General features: G+C 37.6%; 1 long non-coding RNA gene across 1 annotated transcript; it reads left to right on the forward strand.

Moving 5' to 3' along the window:
• The first annotated feature begins 4,815 nt into the window (after window positions 1–4,815).
• Window positions 4,816–6,098, forward strand: LOC140180802 (uncharacterized). Its single transcript, XR_011874769.1, has 2 exons — window positions 4,816–5,148; window positions 5,765–6,098. It is a non-coding gene; the product is annotated as an uncharacterized lncRNA (long non-coding RNA).
• The last annotated feature ends 802 nt before the right edge of the window (window positions 6,099–6,900 follow it).

The following is a 6,900-nucleotide window of genomic DNA, read 5'->3' on the forward strand; positions in this document are numbered from 1 at the left end:
AAACACAGAAGAATTACACCACCACTGAGAAAGAACTTTTAGCAATTGTATATGCATTTGATAAGTTTAGGCAATACTTAATTAGCTCAAAGGTTATAGTGTATACTGACCATGCTGCTCTCAAGTATTTGATGTCTAAACAGGATTCAAAGCCAAGGCTTATTAGGTGGGTGTTGTTGCTATAAGAGTTTGATATTGAAGAGAGAGATAGAAAGGGAAGTGAAAATCAAGTAGCAGATCACTTATCAAGAGTGCCACAAGAAGCCAAGCAAGATGAACCACAACAAGTAAATGAGAATTTCCCTGATGAGCACCTATTCCAAGTTCAACAAACACCTTGGTTTGCTGACATAGCAAATTACAAAGTAGGAAGGAAAATACCTCAAGAATTTCCCAAGCAACAAGTGAAGAAGCTACTCAATGAAGCAAGGAAGTTCTTGTGGGACGAATCTTTTCTATTCAAGAGATGCTCTGATGGAATGATTAGGAGGTGTGTCCCTGAAAATGAAATGAAGGACATTTTGTGGATTGTCATGGTTCAGCATACGGTGGACACTTTGGACCAGAAAGAACAGCTACAAAGGCACTACAGAGTGGCTTCTATTGGCCAACCATCTTCAAGGATGCCAGAGAGTTTGTTCACCAATGCAATGAATGCCAAAAAGCTGGAGGATTGACAAAAAGAAACGAGATGCCTCAAAATTTCATCCTGGAAGTAGAACTATTCGACCTATGGAGTATTGATTTCATGGGACCCTTTCCCCCTTCCTACTCTTTCAGATACATCTTGGTAGCAGTAGAGTATGTCTCAAAGTGGGTGGAAGCCATAGCCACAACCACTTGTGATGCACAGATTGTTCTTCAATTCCTTAAGAAGCACATTTTCACAAGATATGGAGTACCCAAGGGTCTTGTTAGTGATGGTGGTGGTCATTTCTGCAACAAACAGATGGAGAAACTCCTCCACAAATATGGAGGAATCCATAAAGTAGCCACGCCATACCATCCTCAGACTAATGGCCAGGCTGAATTAGCAAATAGGGAGTTGAAGAAGATCCTAGAGAAAATAGTGGGAAGCACAAGAAAAGATTGGGCCAGGAAGTTAGAAGATGCACTCTGGGCATACATGACAGCTTTCAAAACTCCCATTGAAAAATCCCCCTTTCAGCTATTGTATGAAAAATCATGCCATCTCCCTGTAGAGCTTGAACACAGAGCTTTTTGGGCTACTAAACCCCTCAACCTCGATTCTCAGGCAGCAGGGGAGAAAATATTATTACAACTAAATGAGTTGGATGAATTTAGGCTAGAAGCCTATGAAAATGCTAAGATATACAAGGAAAGAGCCAAGAGGTGGCATGACAGGAATATTCTAAAGAAAGAGTTCAAACCAGGACTGCAGGTACTCCTATACAATTCACGGCTTAAGATTTTCCCTGGCAAGCTCAAGTCCAAATGGACTGGCCCATATTTAGTGACAAAGGTCTTCCCTTATGGAAGTCTTGAGTTGCTAGATGAAGCTACACATAGTCATTTCACAGCAAACGGGCACAGAGCTAAGCCTTACCTAGGAGGGCAGTGGGACAAGGAAAAAGAGGTTCAGAACTTAAGCTAAGCAAGAATGAAGGATGTCAAGCTAATGACAATAAAGAAGCGCTTGTTGGGAGGCAACCCAACCTGAGGTAGTTTTCTTTTCATAACTGTTTCAATAAAAAGGTTAATTAGCTTTATCTATATTGCAAGAAGCTAAGTTTGGTGTTGCACACCAAAACAATTTAAGGGAGAATGAAGGATTTTAAGTTTGGTGTTCCACCAAAGCCTCATCATGAAACACATTCTCACTTTCTGCCTAATGCTAGCCTCAAACATTTAGATAAACTAGTTAACTATTTGCTGTTTCATAGTTTATAGTTTCATTACCTTTAGCAAGGAAAAAGGATTCCACATATGGTTAGTTTGCTGCATGAGAAACGTTGGCAATGAACTAAGTTTGGTGTTCACACACCAAAGTAAGTTCAAGAGCCACAAATAAGCTTTGCATATTAATCAATTACCTAAAGGGCTTGAGAAACAAGAAACTTTTGAGAATCATGCAGGAAAACAGCAAACATTTGAAGACAATCTGCAGTATAACTCAAAAGAGACATAACAGAAGGAAGAATGAAAAGCTGTAACCCAACAGGTTGTATTTATACTTAATCCTTGTAGTTATGAATGTCTTAATTCAGGGATTCCTTCATGCCTTGCTAAAGTAATCAATTAGTTGCAAATAAAAGTACATGCTAAAGAAAGCTATCTGCAATTTTTCTTTAGTTTAAAAGTTATCTGCATAATAATTGTCATCCTTCATTAGCTTGAGTATTTTGCTTTGTTTCCCTTGCTGTCTGAATAAAAGAGAGATGTTTGATTTGGAAAAGTAATTGTTCAATGTTGCAAAAGTTAGAATGAAAGTTAGTGGTGGTATGTGTTTGATTCAATTGATAGCTCATACAATAATTGCTGCATAATGACATGTTACTTGAAGCTTAAGCTAGTTTGTTGCTATGATCCTTCAACTAATGAAAATCCCTTGAAAGTAAATCAAAACAGAAAGAAAAAGAAATAGAAAAAGCCAAAAAGTGGCAAAGAAACAAATAATAAGGCTAGACACCAATAGCTTGGTCCCTAGGACATATGCCTGTCGTGTTTTTGTACTAGGATATGCTTGGACAAGTAAGTTCTAAGGAGTATTTCAAAACTTGGCCACTTAGATCAACTGATTTGGGATTGCCAACTGAAAGTCCACAATAAAGAGCAACCTAGCTACAAGACACTTAGTTATCCAAAGAGATGCTGAGCACCAATGATCCTAGGAGGTAAAAAAGTGAGCCATGTGTCTGTGGTGAAGAAATGTTGAGTGAAATTAAGCCAAAGGCCACTACAACATTTGCCACCAATCCTTCAATGAGTAATAAGCTCTCTAAGCAAAAGAAAGAAGACAGAAATATTGTTTGTTTTGACAGCAAGTAATAAATGAACCACTCTTGATCTGCATGAAACCCCATGAACCAAGTTCAACTATCTGCTTAATAAGGACATATATACTTCTCTATTTTATTCTATCTTCTCTTATGTTTTATGCTTGCTTGGGGACAAGCAAGTTTTAAGTTTGGTGTTGTGATGACAAGTCATCTTAGCCTAGTTTTACTAGTCTTTTTCTTTGTTTTTATTAGAATTTATGCACTTTCTTGCATTATAAGTAAGTAATTTGGAATGGAAATGCATGGTTTCTTTGAATCAATCAACCACTATTTAATTGAAGCTAAATTTAATTGATTTTTAATGATTTATAAACCTTGTGAATTTGGTGATACTTTGATTGGTTGTTTTGATTACTTGTAGGTGAAGAAAAAAAGAAAATAAGAAAGCGTGGCCTAAAAAGCATGACCCAAGGAAAAGAAGAGTGTAGCAAAGGAAACAAAGAAACATGGCACATGGAAGGAGGAAGCATAGCGCTCTCTTCAGAAGCGGAGCACTCTCTATTGGAAGCACAACAAAGAATCAAGAAAGCAAGCTTGGTGCTACGCTCTCCTTGAGAGCAGAGCACAATTTGGAACCAAGAAAACAAGGGAGGGAAGAACAATGCTCCGCTCTCCTTGAGAGCATTATCGGGCTCCAACCAAAACAATTGCAAGGGAAAATGTTTGCTAATGCTTGCCACAAGTTTTGAACTCATGAGCAAGGGGGAGTGGGGAGCGCTACACACAAAGGAAAATGAGCCACGCTTGGCTAAAAGGCTACCTCCAAGGATCCAACACAGCACCTTAAGGAAGCAAGGAGCAAGGTGCCACTTTGTGCACAAAAGAAATCAGCCAGCGCATGCTTCCCCAAGGTTTCGAACTTGGGACCTCAACCAAGCAAGAGGAATGCTACGCTCTTGCTGAGAGCAGAGTGCTACTCCTTGGTGCAACATGCACAACTTGACACGGCCAGGAGACTTCACTACAAGAAAAATACCCATTCAGCCACACTTTTTTTAAGCTACATTTGAAAAGCGTAGCCTATTCTATGAATAGGCTACGCTTTTCTCCGTGTTGCCTTTTTATAAGAGAAAAGGATACACAATTGTGGCATCATTTAAAAAGTGTAGCCTTAGGTATTATAGAAATCACTTATAAAGCGTAGCCGTAGGTTGATATCTATGGGTACACTTTTCATACCAAAGGAAGCGCTTTTAAAGAGTAACATATTTGTTATATTTTGAGTGCACTTTAAAAACGTAGCCTAATGTATCTAGGCCAAATGCACCCAAACACTTAGTAATTTTTCTTTTCCTTATCACCAAATCACACTCACCTTTGAATACCCTCACTTTCGCCATCTTATCAGAAAAAAGTTTCGCCCCTCACCTTCGCAAATCACCTTCGAATTAATTCTTTAAAACCCTAACCCTAACACACCCACACACTCACACTCATTCTCACCATCACTCACCACCCGCACCACGCCCCTTTTCACACACACACACACCCAGATCCGAGAGAAAGAGTGAACCAGAGGGAGGAGAAGAGGAGACAGAGATGAGAGAGCGCGATCGAGAGAATAGAGAGTGAGAGGGGGTCACCGCCGCAACATCGCTGCAGCCGCCGCCATTGCCGTCACGGAGCAGGGAGCCCGGAGGGGAGAGAGAGACGATTTGCATACGAGATGGAGAGAGAGGATGAAGATGCGACGCAAGAGAGGAGGCTGTTCCGCCGTGCACTGTTGTCGCTCCTGGGGTCGATTGAAGCCGCCGCCGCAGCTAGGGCTTGCCGTGCTCCTGGGGTCGATCTCTGCGCTTCTCATCATTGTCTCTGTGCTCACGTCGTTGATTAGGTATGTATTAATTTCCATTTGGTTCTGAAATTTGAGGGGTTCCGATTTTTGAAAGCGGTTTCCAGTCGGTAATCACAAACATAGCTACTATGCTCTTATTTATTTCTTGTATTTCAATTACAATGTTGAAATTTGAGAGTAAACCAAGTTGATGCATGAGCCAGATACGCCATTGTTGTGGTAATTTCAGAGATAATAGTGTGTTGAGTTCTTTTTCAGAAGGGAGCTCGAAGAGTTAGGTGTGACACTTCCAAAGGATGCATTCGAACTGATTTTTGTTTTCCTCCAAGAGTGGTAAGTGGTGTCTGCTCTCTGCTGCATCACTTTAGTTTTGTCTCCATATTGATTCTGTTTTTATTTTTTTAAGTTGATATATAATTAATTAGTTAATTAGTCCTTTATGGAAGACATGCATAACTTCCACCAAAGCTTCCAGAAATTTGATTCCCTGCCCACTACTACTACCATAGTACTAACTGTCAAGCATTTTTTGTGTTTTTGTTAATTTCTTTTTCTCCAATCCATAAGATTTGATCATTGAATAGTATACTAACTTCTACTGTATTTACGATTCGCTCGAATTATTCAATTGGGTTTCCTTGAATTTTTGGTTTCAATATTCAATAGAAACACCTTTATCTATGTGCGTAGCTATTATTGTTGAAATAATTTGCATATCCTGAATGTTCAATACATGTTTAATTAATGCTTTTCCTCTACCATGTTTCATATTGTAAGTTGTAATTTCTATCTCATTAGCATGTGAATCAAATTAAAAATTAATTTCTATCTCGTTAGTTGAGTGAACTTATACAATTGTGTTTAATAGGTGAAAGATACAAATTATTGTTGAAGAATTTGGAATTAAGTTCTGCATTTTGTCATTTCTTTTCATGCTTTGGCCTTTCAGGGACAAACTCCACTTTTCCCCAAAATTTCAGCCACGAGGCTGCTGGGCATGTAATTTTGGTATTTCTTTTTCTGTGTGGTTAATTTAGAAGTATGCTATATTTGCATTTGAATTACATATGATTGAAGAACAGGGATTTTATAAGGATGTTGAAACTTGAAACAAAGAAATGGACCACTGACTCATTAAAATTTTGAAAATGATCAGTTTGGATGCTTGGCTAAACGTATTAGTGGAGACATTCAATGATTGTCACATAGGAATTGAAACTTGATCTCTTATTTTCTGTAATTATGCTTGGCTAAGTGCTTCAGTATAATTTTACTTTGGTGCATGCTCTGTGCAGTTATTTAGGGATATTGGCTTAGCATTTTATTGAGAATTATTATATGCATTTTCTGTCATTTGCATTTGAGTTCATTATGAATGCTGACCAATGAATTTTATTGACAATTATTATATGAAATTGCTTTACATTACACTTTTATTAGTTTGACTGAAAATTCTTATTTGTTTTGTATTAGAATCTTCGCAAATAGACATTCTGCACATAGGAAGCTGCAATACATATCAAAGTTAGAGAGAAGTGTAACTTCATTTCAGGTTAGTTATTTATTGCGGCACATAATTTAGCAATAACTTGCACCAATTTGTAATTTAGATATTACTTGCCCTGTTTCTTTTTTTTCCACAGCTTCCTCACACACGCCCTTCCCCTAACTTGACTATTATACCCTAATCTCAATTCGTAATTTAGTAATACTATAATCATCATGACTTAATATCATAGGCCCAAATGGAATGCCTTCTTAATAATACTATTAATAGAAAACTTATTTTAAGAAGAGTAAGTAATTAATTGTAAATTAAAAAAATAATAATTATTTAAAAGTTTCAAAACATTAGCATCTGTGTGTTCTATTTCATTGAGTATAAAAATTAACTCTCCCTCTTGTTCATAATATGATATGTCCTCTCCATGCAAAACACGAGATCCTTTTCAACACTGACATCTATTTTTGCATTCAGTATCTTTCTTCCTCTCATAAAGTCTTATATAATTATAAAATAAAAATAAAAATAAATAAAATATTGCAAAAAATGCCCCCCTTTTGCTTAGTTAGAGTTCCCCCAAG

This window comes from Arachis hypogaea, chromosome 17 (genome assembly GCF_003086295.3).
Source record: "Arachis hypogaea cultivar Tifrunner chromosome 17, arahy.Tifrunner.gnm2.J5K5, whole genome shotgun sequence".
Classification (NCBI taxonomy): Eukaryota; Viridiplantae; Streptophyta; class Magnoliopsida; order Fabales; family Fabaceae; genus Arachis; species Arachis hypogaea.